At 29.9% G+C, this 24,620-nt stretch overlaps 1 protein-coding gene across 1 annotated transcript in view; it reads right to left on the minus strand.

The window, feature by feature from the left end:
* LOC135957084 (uncharacterized) overlaps positions 1-24,620 on the minus strand; it is a 149,113-nt gene that overhangs the window by 121,689 nt on the left and 2,804 nt on the right. Inside the window, exon 2 of the mRNA XM_065507749.1 lies at positions 14,963-15,325. The gene's annotated coding sequence lies outside the window, so the exon portion shown is untranslated. The remainder of the gene's footprint in view (positions 1-14,962; positions 15,326-24,620) is intronic.

Genomic DNA, 24,620 nt, shown 5'->3' on the forward strand with positions numbered 1-24,620 from the left:
TCATAGAAACTTTTTAAAATGTTTCCATAAAAAAGCTACTGCATTTTGCTACTACTCTAAAAAAAAGTACTAAATTTGGTACTTTTTAAAAAAGCTTTATATTGGCCACTTTATCTACTAAAATTGGATCAAAAAACATTGTAGAAATTTTATAAATATTTTTCTATATAAAATTCAAAATTTGGTACTTTTATTAAAAGGTACTAAATTTAGTACTTTAAAAAGTACTTTCTCTTATCTCTATTATTTGAATGGAATTTCTTTTTAGAGCTTTTTTTATTTAACATTTTGTTAACACTGCTGTTCTTTACGAATTCTTTAGGAATTCTAATGATCATCTAATAAAATTATAGATTATCATTAAGACTTCCACTCACTTTACTAATATAACTCCAGCAGTGCATATGAGTTCATATGTGTCGGTACATAAATACAGTGGGTCATAAAGAAAAATATGTGAATGATGAAAAAAAGTATCTAGATTAGACTAGACTAGGGAGACAATGCTCCCTAGACTAGACTAGAGACCAAGGTATCTAGAGTAGAGATCAAAGTCTCTAGAGTAGAGACCAAGGTCTCTAGAGTAGAGACCAAGGTCTCTAGAGTAGAGACCAAGGTCTCTAGAGTAGAGACCAAGGTCTCTAGAGTAGAGACCAAGGTCTCTAGAGTAGAGACCAAGGTCTCTAGAGTAGAGACCAAGGTCTCTAGAGTAGAGACCAAGGTCTCTAGAGTAGAGACCAAGGTCTCTAGAGTAGAGACCAAGGTCTCTAGAGTAGAGACCAAGGTCTCTAGAGTAGAGACCAAGGTCTCTAGAGTAGAGACCAAGGTCTCTAGAGTAGAGACCAAGGTCTCTAGAGTAGAGACCAAGGTCTCTAGAGTAGAGACCAAGGTCTCTAGAGTAGAGACCAAGGTCTCTAGAGTAGAGACCAAGGTCTCTAGAGTAGAGACCAAGGTCTCTAGAGTAGAGACCAAGGTCTCTAGAGTAGAGACCAAGGTCTCTAGAGTAGAGACCAAGGTCTCTAGAGTAGAGACCAAGGTCTCTAGAGTAGAGACCAAGGTCTCTAGAGTAGAGACCAAGGTCTCTAGAGTAGAGACCAAGGTCTCTAGAGTAGAGACCAAAGTCTCTAGAGTAGAGACCAAAGTCTCTAAAGTAAAGAGACCAGAGTCTCTAGAGTTGAGTCCAAAGTCTCTAGAGTAGAGACCAAAGTCTCTAGAGTAGAGACCAAGGTCTCTAGAGTAGAGACCAAAGTCTCTAGAGTAGAGACCAAAGTCTCTAGAGTAGAGACCAAAGTCTCCTCTAGAGTAGAGACCAAAGTCTCTAGAGTAGAGACCAAAGTCTCCTCTGGAGTAGAGACCAAGGTCTCCTCTAGAGTGGAGACCAAAGTCTCCTCTAGAGTAGAGACCAAAGTCTCCTCTAGAGTAGAGACCAAAGTCTCCTCTAGAGTAGAGACCAAAGTCTCCTCTAGAGTAGAGACGAAAGTCTCCTCTAGAGTAGAGACGAAAGTCTCCTCTAGAGTAGAGACCAAATTCTCCTCTAGAGTAGAGACCAAAGTCTCCTCTAGAGTAGAGACCAAATTCTCCTCTAGAGTAGAGACCAAAGTCTCCTCTAGAGTAGAGACCAAAGTCTCCTCTAGAGTAGAGACCAAAGTTTCCTCTAGAGTAGAGACCAAAGTTTCCTCTAGAGTAGAGACCAAAGTCTCCTTAAGATTAGAGACCAAAGTCTCCTCTAGAGTATAGACTAAAGTCTCTAGAGTAGAGACTAAAGTCTCTAGAGTAGAGACTAAAGTCTCTAGAGTAGAGACTAAAGTCTCTAGAGTAGAGACTAAAGTCTCTAGAGTAGAGACTAAAGTCTCTAGAGTAGAGACTAAAGTCTCTAGAGTAGAGACCAAAGTCTCTAGAGTAGAGATCAAAGTCTCTAGAGTAGAGACCAAAGTCTCTAGAGTAGAGTAGAGACCAAAGTCTCTAGAGTAGAGTAGAGACCAAAGTCTCTAGAGCAGAGTAGAGACCAAAGTCTCTAGAGTAGAGACCAAAGTCTCTAGAGTAGAGACCAAAGTCTCTAGAGTAGAGACCAAAGTCTCTAGAGTAGGGACCAAAGTCTCCAGAGTAGACTAGAGACCAAAGTCTCTAGAGTAGACTAGAGACCAAAGTCTCTAAAGTAGACTAGAGACCAAAGTCTCTAGAGTAGACTAGAGACCAAAGTCTCTAGAGTAGACTAGAGACCAAAGTCTCTAGAGTAGACTAGAGACCAAAGTCTCTAGAGTAGACTAGAGACCAAAGTCTCTAGAATAGAGACCAAAGTCTCTAGAATAGAGACCAAAGTCTCTAGAGTAGAGACCAAAGTCTCTAGAGTAGAGACCAAAGTCTCCTCTAGAGTAGAGACCAAAGTCTCCTCTAGAGTAGAGACCAAAGTTTCCTCTAGAGTAGAGACCAAAGTCTCCTCTAGAGTAGAGACCAAAGTCTCCTCTAGAGCAGAGACCAAAGTCTCCTCTAGAGTAGAGACCAAAGTCTCTCTATTATAGACTAGGGACCAAAGTCTCTTTAGACTAGTCTACAGAGCATTTATATTTTCCAGCCCCACTGTGCAGCATTTGTTAATGTTTGTGTGAGTTTTGTTTATATATAAACAACATCTTTATTCTTTATTATACCGGTTGACTTACTTCTCATCTGCGTTAGTTTTTTTTTTTTTTTTTTGTTCTTCAGTTTCTTCTATGATATTTTTTTCAAAGCTGAGTTTTGAATCTTTACATTAGAGTGCAGCGACCCTAGGTTGTGTATTGTTTTTCTTTAAACCAAAACTTTGCTTTAATGTTTTTTTTTTATTTTATTCTTTTGTTTAAACTTAATAATCATCATGAGCAGCAAACACAAAATGTTTAAGAGTTAGCCGCTGGCTTTAAATTTGAAGTTTAGATTTTATTTACACTGTGGAACTCTTTTAATTATTATTATTGTGGCTTCTTTTGCATATATATTTTGTTTCTATTTTGTTTTTTTTTAAGACAAGATTACAGGCTGTCAAAAAGAACAGCTATAAAACTATATTTTGTGCAAGAGGGCAGTACAGGGGCAGGCATAGACAAGCAGAGACATGATTAACAACAAGTGTTTCTCTGTTTACATTCAAACATATTTACTCACATACATAGATGTAAAATGTATGTAAATATGTAGTTAAGTTTGTTGTTGGGAATTTAACTGAATAATTTGTAATTGTAGAATTTTATAATAGAGAAATAAAGCTACTTTAATACTCTCTTTATAGACAAGTGGTCGGCTTAAAGAGAATATGGAATGTGGATCATAATAAACTGTTATGCACTTACTTTCTCTGTTTTAATCTAAGTTTTGTTAATTCTTTGATTATTTCTATGAAGTTCGTTGACATTCGTGTAAGTGACGGGTTCGGATAATGGTGGTTATGACTGCCGACCACTGATATGGATAAAACGACAAGATGGTGTTTAAGAGATTAATGTAAGGAATTTAGAACACTAATAAAACTATTTGAACAACTGCGCTATTTTAATTAAATGAAACGAACAGTTGCATATGAAAGGTAGTTAAATGAATTGAAAGCTTTCTTTAACATTTTTCTTAAGAACTACCCCTGCCCTTGAATTAAACAATAACCTAACAAACGCTATTGTTTAAATCTAATCAGCTGCTCTATTCCTTTTGAAATACAACCCCTTAAAATAATAAAGAAAATCAAAAGGAGATCTTAAAGCTTCAAAATTAGAAAACAATCGTTCTACCTCAACTGGTTTCTTATATCAAATTTTATCATTTAAGCAAAAAAAATGTGCGTTTTATTTACCTCAAATATCTTTACAAACAAAAAAAGTGACATATAAAAACAAGTTACCCTACTTATTTGCATAATTGAAATGAGATATTTAATAACAAGAAACGAGAAAAAAAACAGAGATAAAGACAATTTTTTTACATAAATTAAACACAAGTTGAGATGAGAAAAAATCTAACTAAAAAAGCTTTAAGTGTTTTAGAAAAAACAAGTAAGAATGCTATATTCGGCAAGGCCGAATCTTAGATAAACTTCACTAAAAAAATTTTTTTGTGACAAAAATAAGCTAAAAATAATTTTTGTTAAAAAAAATTTTTTCTGAAAAAAAATCGAGTTAAAAAATATTTTTCCCGATTTTTACCCACTGTAGGTCCGATTTACTATAGCGTTATATACATCATTGGAAAGGTCTTTAAAATACCTATCATTAGATATCCATATTGTCAATATTAATGCCTGCGTTACCAAGATATAAAAAATATATTAAAAATCGAGGTAGTTGTGGTTTTTTGCTTATATCTCAGCCATTTGTGGACCGATTTTCTAGATTTTTAATAGTAAACTAAGCGGGACTATAGCGGATATATTGATGTATGAATCATAAATGTAAGTTATTTGGTAACTACGCAAAGCTGATTTCAACATACAAATGGATGCAAGGAAATGGCTATATCAACTCTGCTATCTATAACGATCCAGAATATGCTATAGATTTTTATAGAAATTAAATTTTTATTGAAAGCAAAGATTCAATACAATTCTAGTTTAAAAGTTAGAATTTCGAAATTTTCAAACTTAATTTCGAAATTTTTTGAAAAGTTCAAAAGTTTTCCTTACAACTCCAGCATCTCAAATACACACATAAAACTATTATGAATTTTCTTTTAAAATCTTGGATTTTTTTTCAATTAAAAATTTCAAAAATTTTTATATTTTTTTCGAAATTGAATATTTTCAAGGAAAATTGCAAAATTTACTAATTGAGTTCCTAATTTGAGTTTCCGTTTAAAAATATCACATTTTTCTTAATGTTCGAAAATTCAAACTTAAGTTCGACAAATTTTGAGAAGTTCGAAAATGTTGCTTAGGCTTTATCTCGAATATACAAAAGTTTTATTGATTTCCAGCAATTTTATGGATTATTTCCTGTTCGAACTTCAAAATTTTCAAATTTTGAATTTCGAAATTATTATTTTTTTAAGAATATTTCCTGAAATCTTTATTTCTATAGAACTGAACTAGAACTGAACTAGAACTGAACTAGAACTGAACTAGAACTGAACTAGAACTGAACTAGAACTGAACTAGAACTAGAACTGAACTAGAACTGAACTAGAACTGAACTAGAACTGAACTAGAACTGAACTAGAACTGAACTAGAACTGAACTAGAACTGAACTAGAACTGAACTAGAACTGAACTAGAACTGAACTAGAACTGAACTAGAACTGAACTAGAACTGAACTAGAACTGAACTAGAACTGAACTAGAACTGAACTAGAACTGAACTAGAACTGAACTAGAACTGAACTAGAACTGAACTAGAACTGAACTAGAACTGAACTAGAACTGAACTAGAACTAGAACTAGAACTGAACTAGAACTGAACTAGAACTGAACTAGAACTGAACTAGAACTGAACTAGAACTGAACTAGAACTGAACTAGAACTGAACTAGAACTGAACTAGAACTGAACTAGAACTGAACTAGAACTGAACTAGAACTGAACTAGAACTGAACTAGAACTGAACTAGAACTGAACTAGAACTGAACTAGAACTGAACTAGAACTGAACTAGAACTGAACTAGAACTGAACTAGAACTGAACTAGAACTGAACTAGAACTGAACTAGAACTGAACTAGAACTGAACTAGAACTGAACTAGAACTGAACTAGAACTGAACTAGAACTGAACTAAAACTGAACTAGAACTGAACTAGAACTGAACTTCAAAATTTTCAAATTTTGAATTTCGATTTTGTTAAGGAAATTTCACTTTTTTGTTTATTTTACTTATATTTCAATTGTAGTTTTTAAATTTAAGCATTTCTGGTGCAATTTCGAAAATTCATAAAAAATTTCAAAAATTCGAACTTAATTTCGAAATTTTTTTTTAAATACCAAAATGTTCTTTAGACCTCAAAGATCTTGAATATATACAAATTTTATGAGTTTGTCATTAATTTCCTTAATTATTTTCATTTCGAACTTCAAAATTTTCAAATTTTGATTTTCGAAATTCGATTTTTTGCAGGAAATTTCACTTTTTTGTATATTTTGCTTATATTTCAAATATAGTTTTTAAATTAAAACAATTTTGAGGAAGTTCGAAAATTCGAACTCAATATCGAAAAATTCGAACTTAATTTCGAAAATTTTTTTTTAAATACCAAAATGTTCTTTAGTGTTCAAAGATCTTGAATATATAAAAATTTTATGAATTTGTCATGAATTTCCTTAATTTTTTTCAATTCTAACTTCAAAATTTTCAAATTTTGAATTTCGAAATTCGATTTTTTGCAGGAAATTTCACTTTTTTGTATATTTTGCTTATATTTCAAATGTAGTTTTTAAATTAAAATAATTTTGAGGAAGTTCGAAAATTCGAACTTAATTTCGAATTTTTTTTTAAATTCCAAAATGTTCTTTAGAGTTCAAAGATCTTGAATATATAAAAATTTTGTGGAGTTTTGTTAAATTTCCTTAAATTTTTTCTATTCGAACTTCAAAATTTTCAAATTTTGAATTTCGAAATTCGATTTTTTTAAGGAAATTTCACTTTTTTGTATATTTTACTTATATTTCAAATATAGTTTTTAAATTAAAACAATTTTGTGGAAGTTCGAAAATTCGAACTTAATATCGAAAAATTCGAACTTAATTTCGAAATTTTTTTTTAAATACCATAATGTTCTTTAGACCTCAAAGGTCCTGAATATATAAAAATTTTATGAATTTGTCATTAATTTCCTTAATTTTTTTCAATTCCAACTTCAAAATTTTCAAATTTTGAATTTCGAAATTCGATTTTTTTAAGGAAATTTTAATTTTTTGTATATTTTGCTTATATTTCAATTGTAGTTTTTAAATTTAAGCATTTCTGAGCAAGTTCGAAAATTCAAACTCAATATCGAAAAATTCGAACTTAATTTCGAAATTTTTTTTAAATTCCAAAATGTTCTTTAGACCTCAAAGATCTTGAATATATAAAAATTAAATGAATTTGTCATTAATTTCCCTAATTTTTTTCATTTCGAACTTCAAAATTTTCAAATTTTGATTTTCGAAATTCGATTTTTTGAAGGAAATTTCACTTTTTTGTATATTTTGCTTATATTTCAATTGTAGCTTTTAAATTTAAGCATTTCTGGTGCAAGTTCGAAAATTCGAACTCAATATCGAAAAATTCGAATTTCGAAATTTTTTTTAAATACCAAAATGTTCTTTAGACCTCAAAGATCTTGAATATATAAAAATTTTATGAATTTGTCATTAATTTCCTTAATTTTTTTCATTTCGAACTTCAAAATTTTGAAATTTTTAATTTCGAATTTCGATTTTTTGAAGGAAATTTCACTTTTTTGTATATTTTGCTTATATTTCAATTGTAGTTTTTAAATTTAAGTATTTCTGTGCAAATTTGAAAATTCATACTAAATTTCGAAAATTCGAACTTAATTTCGAATTTTTTTTTTAAATACCAAAATGTTCTTTAGAGTTCAAAGATCTTGAATATATAAAAATTTTGTGGAGTTTTGTGAAATTTCCTTAAATTTTTTCTATTCGAACTTCAAAATTTTCAAATTTTGATTTTCGAAATTCGATTTTTTGCAGGAAATTTCACTTTTTTGTATATTTTACTTATATTTCAAATATAGTTTTTAAATTAAAACAATTTTGTGGAAGTTCGAAAATTCGAACTTAATTTCGAAAATTCGAACTTAATTTCGAAATTTTTTTTTAAATACCAAAATGTTCTTTAGAGTTCAACGATCTTGTATATATAAAAATTTTATCAATTTGTCATTGATTTCCTTAATTTTTTTCATTTCGAACTTCAAAATTTTAATATTCGAAATTCAAAATTGTTTATTTTTAAGCAAATTTATTAATATTTTTAATTATTTTGCTTTAATTTACGTTCTCGTTTCAAAATTAAGAATTTTGAGTTATGTTCGAATATTCGAACTATATTTCGAAAATTCGAACTTAATTTCGAAAAATTTTTAAAAATTCCAAAATGTTCTTTAGAGTTCAACGATCTTCAATATATAAAAATTTTATAAATTTTTGCACAATTTCCTTAATTTTTTTCAATTCGAACTTCAAAATTCTAAATAGAAATTCAAATTTTAAAATTCGAAATTCAAAATTTTTTATTTTTAAGCAAATTTATTAATATTTTTAATTATTTTGCTTAAATTTACGTTCTCGTTACAAAATTAGTAAATTTGAGTTATGTTCGAAAATTCGAACTAAATTTCGAAAATTCGAACTTAATTTTGAAAAATTCTAAAATGTTCTTTAGACCTCAAAGATCATAAAAACATACAAATTTTATCGATATTCTTACAATTTTCTGGATATTTTTCAATTCGAACATCAAAAATTGTTTAATTTTTTACATTTTATGAAAGCTAACCCTATTTTTTTACAATTTTGTCATTATTTTTCTAGAATTATTACGTTTAAAATACAAACATGTCATGCTGCAGTTTAATTTGTAGATTGTTGGGTATTTTTTTTTACTTTTTCTCTATCCATCATATCAAATTGTAAAGCTTCTTTACACACGCTATAATAATTATGGTGGGTATGTGTTTTTTTTTTCTAGTTTTTCTCAAATTATTTCTTCCATATTTCTTGTGTATATTAGATGAAAACAACAATGATAGAGCTAAATTTTTAATAATTAATGAAAGGCTTTTTTTTTTGTTCAAAGCAAGTGTGTTATTAAATGCATTTTTCTAAAGTTAGTTAATATTTTTATTAACTCCCTTTCTGGCTTAATTAATTACTGAAATTTTAGTTCAGTAATTGAGTTAGGCAAATTATTATGAGTTAAAAAACCGATTTCACAAGATCTTTTTTTTAAAATCTTAATTCCAATAATTCTTATTTCATTTTAATTTGTAAAAAAAATTTTAAATTAACTCTCTGGTTTTCAAAATAGACTTTCAATAAGTCTGGTAAACAAACTCAACTTGTTTAATATTTTTTTTAATTTATTACAACTTCAAGCTTGTTAACAGCCAGCCGGGATTGTAAGAAACAAAATCTATAATATACAATTAAATCTACATGTCTGTAGCCAACCATTTTTTGAATGCCAAAGTTAAACCTGGCTAAATACAAAGCAATCAACCAGTGGTCATTCTATTAAGCCACCAATAAAAATGAACTCATGCATGTTTCCACAGAAACACTTGCTCTGTCTTTTGAGTTTTTCTTTAGCAAAATGCAGTTCATTTTGTTTCGACACAAAAAACTTGATATATGAACAAATTTTATGTGAAGAAAAAAAAAACTTAAATATTTTAAAGCATTTTTTAATTATGAGTGTCTAAATGAAATAAACAAAAAATTTATTTACCTATAAACTCATTTAAAAACAATTCTTATTGGTTTTATTTAAAAAAAAAATAAATAAAATAAATTTGCATTCTTTAAACTACAAAACCATTTATTTAAACGAAAACATTTCAAAGATCTGGTTGGCCTTGTAAAATATTTAAATAATGCAGTTTTGAGATCAAATCAAATCACAAAATAATAAGAATTAAATAAAAGCAATCTAAAAGCCATAAAGAACTTAAATGAATTAAAGAAATTAACTTTTTCTGACAATTCGAAATTTCGAACATAAAATTTTTGAAATTTTCGAATTTCAAAATTTAAAATTTTGAAAAAAAATCCAAATATGAACAAACATTTATTATATTTCAATATTTTTGAAGAAAATCAAAATTTTTCATCATTTTTGAAAATTCGAACTTAATTTCGAAATTCAATTTAATACTGGAAAATGTTATTTAAAGTCTTGGGATGAAGAATACATACAAATTTTATTGATTTTCTTAATTTTCATAGATTTTGGAAATTCGAAATTAATTTCGAAAATTCGAACTTAAATTCGAAGTTCAATTTAAAATTGTAAAATTTTATTTACAGCGTTGGGCTGAAGAATATATAAACATTTTATTGATTTTCTTACATTTTCATAGATTTTGGAAATTCGAATTTAAATTCGAAAATTCGAACTTAATTTCGAAATTCCATTTAATACTGGAAAATGTTATTTACAGCCTTGGGATGAAGAATATATAAACATTTTATTGATTTTCTTAAATTTTCATAGATTTTGGAAATTCGAAATTAATTTCGAAAATTCGAACTTAATTTCGAAATTCAATTTAATACTGGAAAATGTTATTTACAGCCTTGGGATAAAGAATATATACAAATTTTATTGATTTTCTTACATTTTCATAGATTTCGGAAATTCGAAATTAATTTCGAAAATTCGAACATAATTTCGAAGTTCAATTTAATACTGGAAAATGTTATTACAGCCTTCGGATGAAGAATATATACAAATTTTTATTGATTTTCTTACATTTTCATAGATTTTAGAAATTCGAAATTAATTTCGAAAATTCGAACTTAATTTCGAAATTCAATTTAAAACTGGAAAATGTTATTTACAGCCTTGGAATGAAGAATATATAAAAATTTTATTGATTTTCTTACATTTTCATAGATTTTGGAAATTCGAAATTAATTTCGAAAATTCGAACTTAATTTCCAAATTCAATTTAATACTGGAAAATGTTATTTACAGCCTTGTAATGAAGAATATATTAAAATTTTATTGATTTTCTTAAATTTTCATAGATTTTGGAAATTCGAAATTAATTTCGAAAATTCGAACATAATTTCGAAGTTCAATTTAATACTGGAAAATGTTATTTACAGCCTTGGAATGAAGAATAAACATTTTATTGATTTTCTTACATTTTCATAGATTTTGGAAATTCGAAATTAATTTCGAAAATTCGAACTTAATTTCGAAATTCAATTTAATACTGGCAAATGTTATTTACAGCCTTGGGATAATGAATATATACAAATTTTATTGATTTTATTAAATTTTCATTGATTTTGGAAATTCGAATTTAATTTCGAAAATTCGAACTTAATTTCGAAGTTCAATTTAATACTGGAAAATGTTATTTACAGCCTTGGGATGAAGAATATATATAAATTTTATTGATTTTCTTAAATTTTCATAGATTTTGGAAATTTGAAATTAATTTCGAAAATTCGAACTTAATTTCGAAATTCAATTTAGTAATGGAAAATGTTATTTACAGCCTTGGAATGAAGAATATATATAAATATTATTGATTTTCTTACATTTTCATAGATTTTGGAAATTCGAAATTAATTTCGAAAATTCGAAATTCAATTTAATACTGGAAAATGTTATTTACAGCCTTGGAATGAAGAATATATACAAATTTTATTGATTTTCTTAAATTTTCATAGATTTTGAAAATTCGAAATTAATTTCGAAAATTCGAACTTAAGTTCGAAAATTTTTTTAATGTTGAAAAATAATATTTAGAGCCTAAGGAATAATAATATACAAAAAGTTTTTTAAAATTCCCATGTTTTCAAGGATTTTCGAAATTCGAACTTAAATATTTTGAAGAAAATTAAAACATTTTAATGCCGTTGTGTTTTATTTTAAAAGTAATGGAAGAAAATCTACTTTTTTCATCATGTTCGAAAATTCGAAATTAATTTCGAAAATTCGAACTTAATTTCGAAATTCCGTTTAAAGCTGGAAATTGTTATTTAAGGCCTGTATTTAAAGAAAATACATAAATTTTCCTAATTTTTTTAAAAATTTCTTAGGTTTCTTAAGTTCGAAATTAAAAATTTTCAAAATAATTAATTTTTGGTTAAATTTTTAATTTGAATTTATGTTTTTGCCATTCTGTGCAAGTGTTCAAACATTTTGCAATTGTTTTTTTTTAAGCCACAACAAAACAAAGGAATACTTTTAAAACATTTTTGTTTAAACAACATTTCAAATAAACCTTAAAATAACAAAGAACAAATTTTTAGTTAGAAAACCAACTGCTAACAAACCAACAAAAATTTAAATAAAAATCACTTAAAAGCTAAACAAAACGAAATTCCTTTTTGACCACCTGTTAAACATTTGGTGACTGAGTGCAAACACTTTTAGCTTAAAAACAGAGACATGAATAAACATTTTTTGTTGCTTAGCAAGGCACAGACAGACAGCGGCTTAAACAAAATTGTAAATAAACACAAACTTAGAGACAGCTTAAACCATTAAAAGAACGTGCCTTTTATTATGAGGGTCATAAAAAAGCACACATTTTTAGTCCGTATGATTTTCTGGCGGATTTCTTAGCCTGTCTTTTAGTGGAACAAGGAAATTATAAACATTTTGTTGGTGTTTTCACCGACTATTGTAAGATTTTGTGGGTACTTTAGTTGCCAGCAACAAGTTTGACAGGTTTGCTATGGCATACTTCTTAAAACTTTTGCTGGTTTTCTGCGGTTTTTTTTAGGTCATGTTAAAGTTAAAAGTACTTTTTTATTTTGGTTGGCTTTTATAGGGTCATTCATTATATGGGCAACAAAAAAAAAGAAGCACATTCCAACGCAAAAATAAAAGTTGAAAGGAAGTGGGAATTCACTTAAGCAAAAAACTTACTTAAATATAAAAAATACAAATTTTACACCAGGGACTTTTCTTTATGCTAAATTGGAAATTTCAAAAAAAAAATTAAATTTTAGAAATATTTTAAACTGCTTTAATTTTCAAAGCAACAATTTAAGAAAATCAACTTTTTTCTTCATGTTCGAAATTAATTTCGAAAGTTCGAAAATTCGAACTTAAGTTCGAAAATTTTTTCTAACTGAAAAAAATGTCATTTAGTACCTAAGGCTTAAGAATATATAAAAAGTTTTTTAAAGTCCTACGTTTTCCCAGATTTTCGAAGGTTTTAGATTTTCGAAATCAATTTCGAAAATTCGAATTTAAGTTCGAAAAAAATTTTAATAAGCCAAAATATTATTTCGGGCCTAGGGATTAAGAAAATTTAATAAATTTCTTGATATTTGTAAGATTTCAGCAGTTTTCGAATTTCGAACTTTCAAAATTTTGAAAAAAAAAATTCAATATTTTGGAAAAAAATTAAATTTTTTCTTAAAATCAAACGTTATTAAAAAATTTTAATTTTTCAAAGAAATCTGAAAAAGTATTGAATTTTTTCTAATGTTCGAAAATTCGAACTTAATTTCGAAAAAAATTTTAATAAGCCAAAATATTATTTCGAGCCTAGTGATTAAGAATATATAATAACTTTCTTGATTTTTGTAAGATTTCAGGAGTTTTTGAATTTCGAACTTTCAAAATTTTGAAGAAAAAATTCTATATTTTAAGAAAAATTTCAATATTTTGAAAAAAATTAAATTTTTTCTAAAGATCAAACATTATAAAAAAATTTTAATTTTTCAAAGAATTCTAAAAAAGTATTGAATTTTTTCTAATGTTCGAAAATTCGAATTTAAGTTCGAAAAAAATTTTAATAAGCCAAAATATTATTTCGAGCCTAGGGATTAAGAATATAAAAAAAATTCTCGATTTTTCTAAGATTTCAGCAGTTTTCGAATTTCTAACTTTCAAAATTTTAAAAAAAAAAATTAAATTTTTTTTAAAAATCAAACATTATTAAAAAATTTTAATTTTTCAAAGAAATCTGAAAAAGTATTGAATTTTTTTTAATGTTCGAAAATTCGAACTTAATTTCGAAAAAATTTTAATAAGCCAAAATATTATTTGAAAAAAATTTTAATTTTTAAGAAATCTAAAAAAAAATATTGAATTTTTTCTAATGTTCGAAAATTCGAACTTAATTTCGAAAAAATTTTAATAAGCCAAAATATTATTTCGGGCCTAGGGATTAAGAATATATAATAAATTTCTTGATTTTTGTAAGATTCCAAAAGTTATCGAATTTCGAACTTTCAAAATTATCCAGAAAAATTAAAATTTTGAAAAAAATTTCTTAAATTTGTTTAAAAACTAATAAAATTATAAAAAAATTTAAATTTTTAAAGAAATCTAAAAAAAAATATTGAATTTTTTCTAATGTTCGAAAATTCGAACTTAATTTCGAAAAAAAAATTTAATAAGCCAAAATATTATTTCGAGCCTAGGGATTAAGAATATATAAGAAAATTCTTGATTTTTGTAAGATTCCAAAAGTTATCGAATTTCGAACTTTCAATATTTTTTTAAAAAATTTAAAAAACTTCAAAATTTTTCAGAATTTTGTTTTAAAAATTCAAATATTTTAACAATATCATAATTTTATAAAGAAACATTGAAAAATATAGAGATTTTTTCAATGTTCGAAAATTCGAACTTAAGTTCGAAAAAATTTTGAAAGTGCAGAAATATTATTTTGAGTGAGGAGTTTAAAAATATACAAATTTTTTATTGATTTTCTGAAATTTTCCAGGATTTTCGAATTTCGAAGTTTCAAAATTTTTTACAAATTTTGTATTTCAAATTAAACTAGCTTTCAAAATATCAAGTTTTTTGAATCTTCGAAAATTCGAAATTAAGTTCGAAAAATTTTCGAAATTTGAAAAATAGTATTTCAATAATTTTTTACAGATTTTCTTTATTTTCGATTTAATTGTTTAAAAAAATATCAGTTTTTTTTGTTAAATTCCCTTCAAAATTATGTAATATTTTATTATTTGTTTTAAATTCGTTTTAATAACTTATTTAATTAATTTCCGAATATAAATTTTCTTTGTTTATTTTTCTATTTTGGCCCAAAAACTCTGTTGTGAGCTGGTTACCTAATAATTTTTTTATAATAATCAAAAATCGCGTGCTTTTTTAACCTTTTTTAAATAAATGTAACATAATTTTTATATTGTTGTTTATTTGTTTTTGGGGGCCTTTAGTAATTAATACAAATATTATATAAAAAAAGTGAGCGCAAAAAGAAAATCACTAGCGGAAAAATTTGCCAAAAAAAAAATAACAAAAAAATACAAAAAACAAAAGCGGAAATGTAAAGTTTAAACTTACCTGTTTTTGGTATTTGTTTAGCTTTTCTTCTCTTGATAATGTAAAAGTTTTTAAAGTAACCATATACAAGTTTTTGCGACAACTATTACCAGCAATTTAAATCATGAAAAATAAACCAAAACTTTAGGAGCACGAGTATAGCTTGTTCGGTATTATTTACTTTATCTTGTGTAAAAGGAAATTCATATAATTGTTATTCCAAAACGTAGAAAACAAGATGAAAAAGCATAACAATTTTAATGATAATCTAAAAAAAATTTATGCATTTTTGCAATTTAACACGTATCAGAGTGAGTGTTGTCAGCTGATGTTTAACACTTGGCGGAAGATGAGGATGAGAAAGAAGGTGGTGGTGTTACAAAACTAAAAAGAAAAATAAAAAAAATAAATACTGAAATCTGAGTAAGAAACTAATAAAATATAAGATTTATTGAAAATTCAGTGAATTGTAGCCAAGTAGAAAATAAAAGTGGTCAAGTTAGCACATAAAAATTCTGTAATAAAACTCTTATTAATTTATTCATTCATTCATTCATTATCTTAAAAAGATCATAAAATCTAAATAAATCCAAACATTTTGTAAGCAGACAGATCCAACTTCAATTCAAGGACATTTGTAGAGAAAACATATTTAAAGCTAACCCTGAACCAATAAATTCCATCAAATTTAAAACACCAAAAACCCTGCCCCATTTATTACTGTAAAAAATTGCTTAATTCTTCCTTCATCACATTTTTCTTGACCACTGTCCCATTACTTTCATAGTCTGTTGACTGTCGCTGGCAGACAATAATGTTTTCTAAAATTTAATACGCGAAAACTATATCAAATTGCAACATATTTCTTTTTTTTACAAACAGTCAGATGAGAATAAAACTTATTATGAAAACAGATTTTTTAAACAAATATATTTTTTGTTTATAGCATACCTATATAAATTATGAGCTAGTTTTATAAAGATATCGAGTTACAAATTAATTTAAAAAGAAACACAGACAGTGAGTGACAATATTAAACATATAAAAACAGTATAGCACTGTCTATAGTCCAGACTATAGCAGAATATAGTCCAGACTATAACAGACTATAGTCCAGACTATAGCAGACTATAGTCCAGACTATAGCAGACTATAGTCCAGACTATAGCAGACTATAGTCCAGACTATAGCAGACTATAGTCCAGACTATAGCAGACTATAGTCCAGAATATAGCAGACTATAGTAGACTATAGTCTAGACTATAGCAGGCTATAGTTCAGACTATAGCAGGCTATAGTTCAGACTATAGCAGGCTATAGTTCAGCCTATAGCAGGCTATAGTTCAGACTATATTGTTCAGACTATAGCAGACTATAGTCCAGACTAGCATTGGCTATAGTCCAGACTATAGCATTGGCTATAGTCCAGACTATAGCATTGGCTATAGTCCAGACTATAGCATTGGCTATAGTCCAGACTATAGCATTGGCTATAGTCCAGACTATAGCACTGTCTATAGTCCAGACTATAGCACTGTCTATAGTCCAGACTATAGCACTGTCTATAGTCCAGACTATAGCACTGTCTATAGTCCAGACTATAGCACTGTCTATAGTCCAGACTATAGCACTGTCTATAGTCCAGACTATAGCATTGGCTATAGTCCAGACTATAGCATTGGCTATAGTCCAGACTATAGCACTGGCTATAGTCCAGACTATAGCACTGGGTATAGTCCAGACTATATTCCAGACTATAGCAGACTATAGTCCAGACTATAGCAGACTATAGTCCAGACTATAGCAGATTATAGTCCAGACTATAGCAGATTATAGTCCAGACTATAGCAGATTATAGTCCAGACTATAGCAGACTATAGTCCAGACTATAGGAGACTATAGTCCAGACTATAGCAGACTATAGTCCAGACTATAGCAGACTATAGTCCAGACTATAGCAGACTATAGTCCAGACTATAGCCAGACTATAGTCCAGACTATAGCACTGTCTATAGTCCAGACTATAGCCCAGACTATAGCCAGACTATAGTCCAGACTATAGCCAGACTATAGTCCAGACTATAGTCCAGACTATAGCCAGACTATAGTCCAGACTATAGCCAGACTATAGTCCAGACTATAGCCAGACTATAGTCCAGACTATAGCCAGACTATAGTCCAGACTATAGCCAGACTATAGTCCAGACTATAGTCCAGACTATAGCCAGACTATAGCCAGATTATAGTCCAGACTATAGCCAGACTATAGTCCAGACTATAGCCAGACTATAGTCCAGACTATAGCCAGACTATAGTCCAGACTATAGCCAGACTATAGTCCAGACTATAGCCAGACTATAGTCCAGACTATAGTCCAGACTATAGTCCAGACTATAGCCAGACTATAGTCCAGACTATAGCCAGACTATAGTCCAGACTATAGCCAGACTATAGTCCAGACTATAGCCAGACTACAGTCCAGACTATAGCCAGACTATAGTCCAGACTATAGCCAGACTATAGTCCAGACTATAGCCAGACTATAGTCCAGACTATAGCCAGACTATAGTCCAGACTATAGCCAGACTATAGTCCAGACTATAGCCAGACTATTGTCCAGACTATAGCCAGACTATAGCCAGACTATAGTCCAGACTATCGCACTAACTATAGTCCAGACTATAGCACTGTCTATAGTCCAGACTATAGCACTGTCTATAGTCCAGACTATAGCACTGTCTGTAGTCCAGACAACAGCCAGACTATAGTCCAGACTATAGTCCAGACTATAGCAGACTATAGTCCAGACTATAGCAGACTATAGTCCAGACTATAGTCCAGACTATAGCAGACTATAGTCCAGACTATAGTCCAGACTATAGCAGACTATAGTCCAGACTATAGCAGACTATAGTCCAGACTATAGCAGACTATAGTCGAGACTATAGCACACTATAGTCCATACTATAGCAGACAATAGTCCAGACTATAACAGACTATAGTCCAGACTATAACAGACTATAGTCCAGACTATAACAGACTATAGTCCAGACTATAGCAGTATAGAAGACTATAGTCCAGACTATAGCACTATAGAAGACTATAGTCCAGACTATAGCAGACTATAGTCCAGACTATAGCAGACTATAGTCCAGACTATAGCAGACTATAGTCCAGACTATAGCAGACTATAGTCCAGACTATAGCAGACTATAGTCCAGACTATAGCAGACTATAGTCCAGACTATAGCAGACTATAGTCCAGACTATAGCAGACTATAGTCCAGACTATAGCAGACTATAGTCCAGACTATAGCACTGTCTATAGTCCAGACTATAGCACTGTCTATAGTCCAGACTATAGCACTGTCTATAGTCCAGACTATAGCACTGTCTATAGTCCAGTCAATAACTATTTAGGTTTTGAGATTTCCAGGGAACTGAAAAAGTTCCTTCCTTTAAATATTTGGGAAACATTTCAGCAATGATGAGATCGTTTTGTAATGCCTCTCCCCTTTTAGCACTCACTGTTGAATTTTGTTTATTATTTTAGTTTTATTATTTGCGTTTAACATCATGTATTTTCATGTTGATTTTACAAAATTCATTTTTGTTTTAATTAATTTTTTTTCATATTTATCTTTTACTTTAATTTGTTATTTTTACTTCAGCATGATCGTAAAAGAAATTAATTTCTCTGCATAATTATGACTATTGGATTCACTTCATATTTACATTAGTTTTTTTTTATAAAAATTTTTTCAATTATTTCTTTTTTTGCTAGCTGTTGTAAGAGCAGCTAGTTATTGGTTTAATATTTCTTTAAATAAATTATATGATTTCATGGCTTTATTGTTCAGTTATAAATATTTAAAAAAAATATTGTTTTTATTGTATTTTAATTTCGGTTAATTTAAAGCTTTGCAAAAGTTGTAGTTTTATATATATTTTTATGGCACAGATGTTTTTCTTTATTTAAAAAAAACTGTTTAAACAATTTATTATAGAGTCTATAAAGCGAACCAAAAAATTATGCCATGTTTGCAGTTTTTATTAAAGCAAACAAAAATAATATCTGACCATTTGCTTTAAATTGAGCTCTTTTTTTATTTAATAATTATTTTTTCTTTTCATTTCATTTTACTTGCAATGATAAAATTGAATTTTGAAGGTCTTTTGTAAATAAGTTCTGCTGCTTTGTAGCTATTCTCCCTCCATTTCCAAGTCTCCCATATCGTATTAAAACTTGCATCATTGTAATCTTATACACACATTTGATTGACATATTTTGTTTGGAATTTTTGTGTTACACTGACATTTCTGTCAAACTGATCGACTTTGTTTGACATTTGCCAACGCCAAGTCATGTTAGATTAATGTAACGCCGTTAACGGGTGTGTAGATTGAAAGATAGATGGACGGCGCCATCGTTTAAATATGGCTAAGGAATTTATCCGGGAGATTTATTTGTAATGCATTTAGAATTTAAATATTAGCGTAAGATAAGGCAGTAAAATACCAAATTTGAAAAAATCCCGAATTTTTAAGTCCCACAACTATTTCTGGTGTATGTTCCCCATTTTATTAGGAAATTCCATTAAAATTACTTCTATCTTAAGGTTTTTTGCGATTTTGATCTTGAAGATGAAGTTTTTTTGATTTTATATGTTCACAATTTTTGTTCTTTATGACAAGGGCTACAACTTAAGTCTAGTCATAGTCTAGTCATAGTCTAGTCATAGTCTAGTCATAGTCTAGTCATAGTCTAGTCATAGTCTAGTCATAGTCTAGTCATAGTCTAGTCATAGTCTAGTCATAGTCTAGTCATAGTCTAGTCATAGTCTAGTCATAGTCTAGTCATAGTCTAGTCATAGTCTAGTCATAGTCTAGTCATAGTCTAGTCATAGTCTAGTCATAGTCTAGTCATAGTCTAGTCATAGTCTAGTCATAGTCTAGTCATAGTCTAGTCATAGTCTAGTCATAGTCTAGTCATAGTCTAGTCATAGTCTAGTCATAGTCTAGTCATAGTCTAGTCATAGTCTAGTCATAGTCTAGTCATAGTCTAGTCATAGTCTAGTCATAGTCTAGTCATAGTCTAGTCATAGTCTAGTCATAGTCTAGTCATAGTCTAGTCATAGTCTAGTCATAGTCTAGTCATAGTCTAGTCATAGTCTAGTCATAGTCTAGTCATAGTCTAGTCATAGTCTAGTCATAGTCTAGTCATAGTCTAGTCATAGTCTAGTCATAGTCTAGTCATAGTCTAGTCATAGTCTAGTCATAGTCTAGTCATAGTCTAGTCATAGTCTAGTCATAGTCTAGTCATAGTCTAGTCATAGTCTAGTCATAGTCTAGTCATAGTCTAGTCATAGTCTAGTCATAGTCTAGTCATAGTCTAGTCATAGTCTAGTCATAGTCTAGTCATAGTCTAGTCATAGTCTAGTCATAGTCTAGTCATAGTCTAGTCATAGTCTAGTCATAGTCTAGTCATAGTCTAGTCATAGTCTAGTCATAGTCTAGTCATAGTCTAGTCATAGTCTAGTCATAGTCTAGTCATAGTCTAGTCATAGTCTAGTCATAGTCTAGTCATAGTCTAGTCATAGTCTAGTCATAGTCTAGTCATAGTCTAGTCATAGTCTAGTCATAGTCTAGTCATAGTCTAGTCATAGTCTAGTCATAGTCTAGTCATAGTCTAGTCATAGTCTAGTCATAGTCTAGTCATAGTCTAGTCATAGTCTAGTCATAGTCTAGTCATAGTCTAGTCATAGTCTAGTCATAGTCTAGTCATAGTCTAGTCATAGTCTAGTCATAGTCTAGTCATAGTCTAGTCATAGTCTAGTCATAGTCTAGTCATAGTCTAGTCATAGTCTAGTCATAGTCTAGTCATAGTCTAGTCATAGTCTAGTCATAGTCTAGTCATAGTCTAGTCATAGTCTAGTCATAGTCTAGTCATAGTCTAGTCATAGTCTAGTCATAGTCTAGTCATAGTCTAGTCATAGTCTAGTCATAGTCTAGTCATAGTCTAGTCATAGTCTAGTCATAGTCTAGTCATAGTCTAGTCATAGTCTAGTCATAGTCTAGTCATAGTCTAGTCATAGTCTAGTCATAGTCTAGTCTAGTCTAGTCTAGTCTAGTCATAGTCTAGTCTAGTCATAGTCTAGTCTAGTCATAGTCTAGTCTAGTCATAGTCTAGTCTAGTCATAGTCTAGTCATAGTCTAGTCATAGTCTAGTCATAGTCTAGTCATAGTCTAGTCATAGTCTAGTCATAGTCTAGTCATAGTCTAGTCATAGTCTAGTCATAGTCTAGTCATAGTCTAGTCATAGTCTAGTCATAGTCTAGTCATAGTCTAGTCATAGTCTAGTCATAGTCTAGTCATAGTCTAGTCATAGTCTAGTCATAGTCTAGTCATAGTCTAGTCATAGTCTAGTCATAGTCTAGTCATAGTCTAGTCATAGTCTAGTCATAGTCTAGTCATAGTCTAGTCATAGTCTAGTCATAGTCTAGTCATAGTCTAGTCATAGTCTAGTCATAGTCTAGTCATAGTCTAGTCATAGTCTAGTCATAGTCTAGTCATAGTCTAGTCATAGTCTAGTCATAGTCTAGTCATAGTCTAGTCATAGTCTAGTCATAGTCTAGTCATAGTCTAGTCATAGTCTAGTCATAGTCTAGTCATAGTCTAGTCATAGTCTAGTCATAGTCTAGTCATAGTCTAGTCATAGTCTAGTCATAGTCTAGTCATAGTCTAGTCATAGTCTAGTCATAGTCTAGTCATAGTCTAGTCATAGTCTAGTCATAGTCTAGTCATAGTCTAGTCATAGTCTAGTCATAGTCTAGTCATAGTCTAGTCATAGTCTAGTCATAGTCTAGTCATAGTCTAGTCATAGTCTAGTCATAGTCTAGTCATAGTCTAGTCATAGTCTAGTCATAGTCTAGTCATAGTCTAGTCATAGTCTAGTCATAGTCTAGTCATAGTCTAGTCATAGTCTAGTCATAGTCTAGTCATAGTCTAGTCATAGTCTAGTCATAGTCTAGTCATAGTCTAGTCATAGTCTAGTCATAGTCTAGTCATAGTCTAGTCATAGTCTAGTCATAGTCTAGTCATAGTCTAGTCATAGTCTAGTCATAGTCTAGTCATAGTCTAGTCATAGTCTAGTCATAGTCTAGTCATAGTCTAGTCATAGTCTAGTCATAGTCTAGTCATAGTCTAGTCATAGTCTAGTCATAGTCTAGTCATAGTCTAGTCATAGTCTAGTCATAGTCTAGTCATAGTCTAGTCATAGTCTAGTCATAGTCTAGTCATAGTCTAGTCATAGTCTAGTCATAGTCTAGTCATAGTCTAGTCATAGTCTAGTCATAGTCTAGTCATAGTCTAGTCATAGTCTAGTCATAGTCTAGTCATAGTCTAGTCATAGTCTAGTCATAGTCTAGTCATAGTCTAGTCATAGTCTAGTCATAGTCTAGTCATAGTCTAGTCATAGTCTAGTCATAGTCTAGTCATAGTCTAGTCATAGTCTAGTCATAGTCTAGTCATAGTCTAGTCATAGTCTAGTCATAGTCTAGTCATAGTCTAGTCATAGTCTAGTCATAGTCTAGTCATAGTCTAGTCATAGTCTAGTCATAGTCTAGTCATAGTCTAGTCATAGTCTAGTCATAGTCTAGTCATAGTCTAGTCATAGTCTAGTCATAGTCTAGTCATAGTCTAGTCATAGTCTAGTCATAGTCTAGTCATAGTCTAGTCATAGTCTAGTCATAGTCTAGTCATAGTCTAGTCATAGTCTAGTCATAGTCTAGTCATAGTCTAGTCATAGTCTAGTCATAGTCTAGTCATAGTCTAGTCATAGTCTAGTCATAGTCTAGTCATAGTCTAGTCATAGTCTAGTCATAGTCTAGTCATAGTCTAGTCATAGTCTAGTCATAGTCTAGTCATAGTCTAGTCATAGTCTAGTCATAGTCTAGTCATAGTCTAGTCATAGTCTAGTCATAGTCTAGTCATAGTCTAGTCATAGTCTAGTCATAGTCTAGTCATAGTCTAGTCATAGTCTAGTCATAGTCTAGTCATAGTCTAGTCATAGTCTAGTCATAGTCTAGTCATAGTCTAGTCATAGTCTAGTCATAGTCTAGTCATAGTCTAGTCATAGTCTAGTCATAGTCTAGTCATAGTCTAGTCATAGTCTAGTCATAGTCTAGTCATAGTCTAGTCATAGTCTAGTCATAGTCTAGTCATAGTCTAGTCATAGTCTAGTCATAGTCTAGTCATAGTCTAGTCATAGTCTAGTCATAGTCTAGTCATAGTCTAGTCATAGTCTAGTCATAGTCTAGTCATAGTCTAGTCATAGTCTAGTCATAGTCTAGTCATAGTCTAGTCATAGTCTAGTCATAGTCTAGTCATAGTCTAGTCATAGTCTAGTCATAGTCTAGTCATAGTCTAGTCATAGTCTAGTCATAGTCTAGTCATAGTCTAGTCATAGTCTAGTCATAGTCTAGTCATAGTCTAGTCATAGTCTAGTCATAGTCTAGTCATAGTCTAGTCATAGTCTAGTCATAGTCTAGTCATAGTCTAGTCATAGTCTAGTCATAGTCTAGTCATAGTCTAGTCATAGTCTAGTCATAGTCTAGTCATAGTCTAGTCATAGTCTAGTCATAGTCTAGTCATAGTCTAGTCATAGTCTAGTCATAGTCTAGTCATAGTCTAGTCATAGTCTAGTCATAGTCTAGTCATAGTCTAGTCATAGTCTAGTCATAGTCTAGTCATAGTCTAGTCATAGTCTAGTCATAGTCTAGTCATAGTCTAGTCATAGTCTAGTCATAGTCTAGTCATAGTCTAGTCATAGTCTAGTCATAGTCTAGTCATAGTCTAGTCATAGTCTAGTCATAGTCTAGTCATAGTCTAGTCATAGTCTAGTCATAGTCTAGTCATAGTCTAGTCATAGTCTAGTCATAGTCTAGTCATAGTCTAGTCATAGTCTAGTCATAGTCTAGTCATAGTCTAGTCATAGTCTAGTCATAGTCTAGTCATAGTCTAGTCATAGTCTAGTCATAGTCTAGTCATAGTCTAGTCATAGTCTAGTCATAGTCTAGTCATAGTCTAGTCATAGTCTAGTCATAGTCTAGTCATAGTCTAGTCATAGTCTAGTCATAGTCTAGTCATAGTCTAGTCATAGTCTAGTCATAGTCTAGTCATAGTCTAGTCATAGTCTAGTCATAGTCTAGTCATAGTCTAGTCATAGTCTAGTCATAGTCTAGTCATAGTCTAGTCATAGTCTAGTCATAGTCTAGTCATAGTCTAGTCATAGTCTAGTCATAGTCTAGTCATAGTCTAGTCATAGTCTAGTCATAGTCTAGTCATAGTCTAGTCATAGTCTAGTCATAGTCTAGTCATAGTCTAGTCATAGTCTAGTCATAGTCTAGTCATAGTCTAGTCATAGTCTAGTCATAGTCTAGTCATAGTCTAGTCATAGTCTAGTCATAGTCTAGTCATAGTCTAGTCATAGTCTAGTCATAGTCTAGTCATAGTCTAGTCATAGTCTAGTCATAGTCTAGTCATAGTCTAGTCATAGTCTAGTCATAGTCTAGTCATAGTCTAGTCATAGTCTAGTCATAGTCTAGTCATAGTCTAGTCATAGTCTAGTCATAGTCTAGTCATAGTCTAGTCATAGTCTAGTCATAGTCTAGTCATAGTC

This window comes from Calliphora vicina, chromosome 4 (genome assembly GCF_958450345.1).
Source record: "Calliphora vicina chromosome 4, idCalVici1.1, whole genome shotgun sequence".
NCBI classification, from domain to species: Eukaryota; Metazoa; Arthropoda; class Insecta; order Diptera; family Calliphoridae; genus Calliphora; species Calliphora vicina.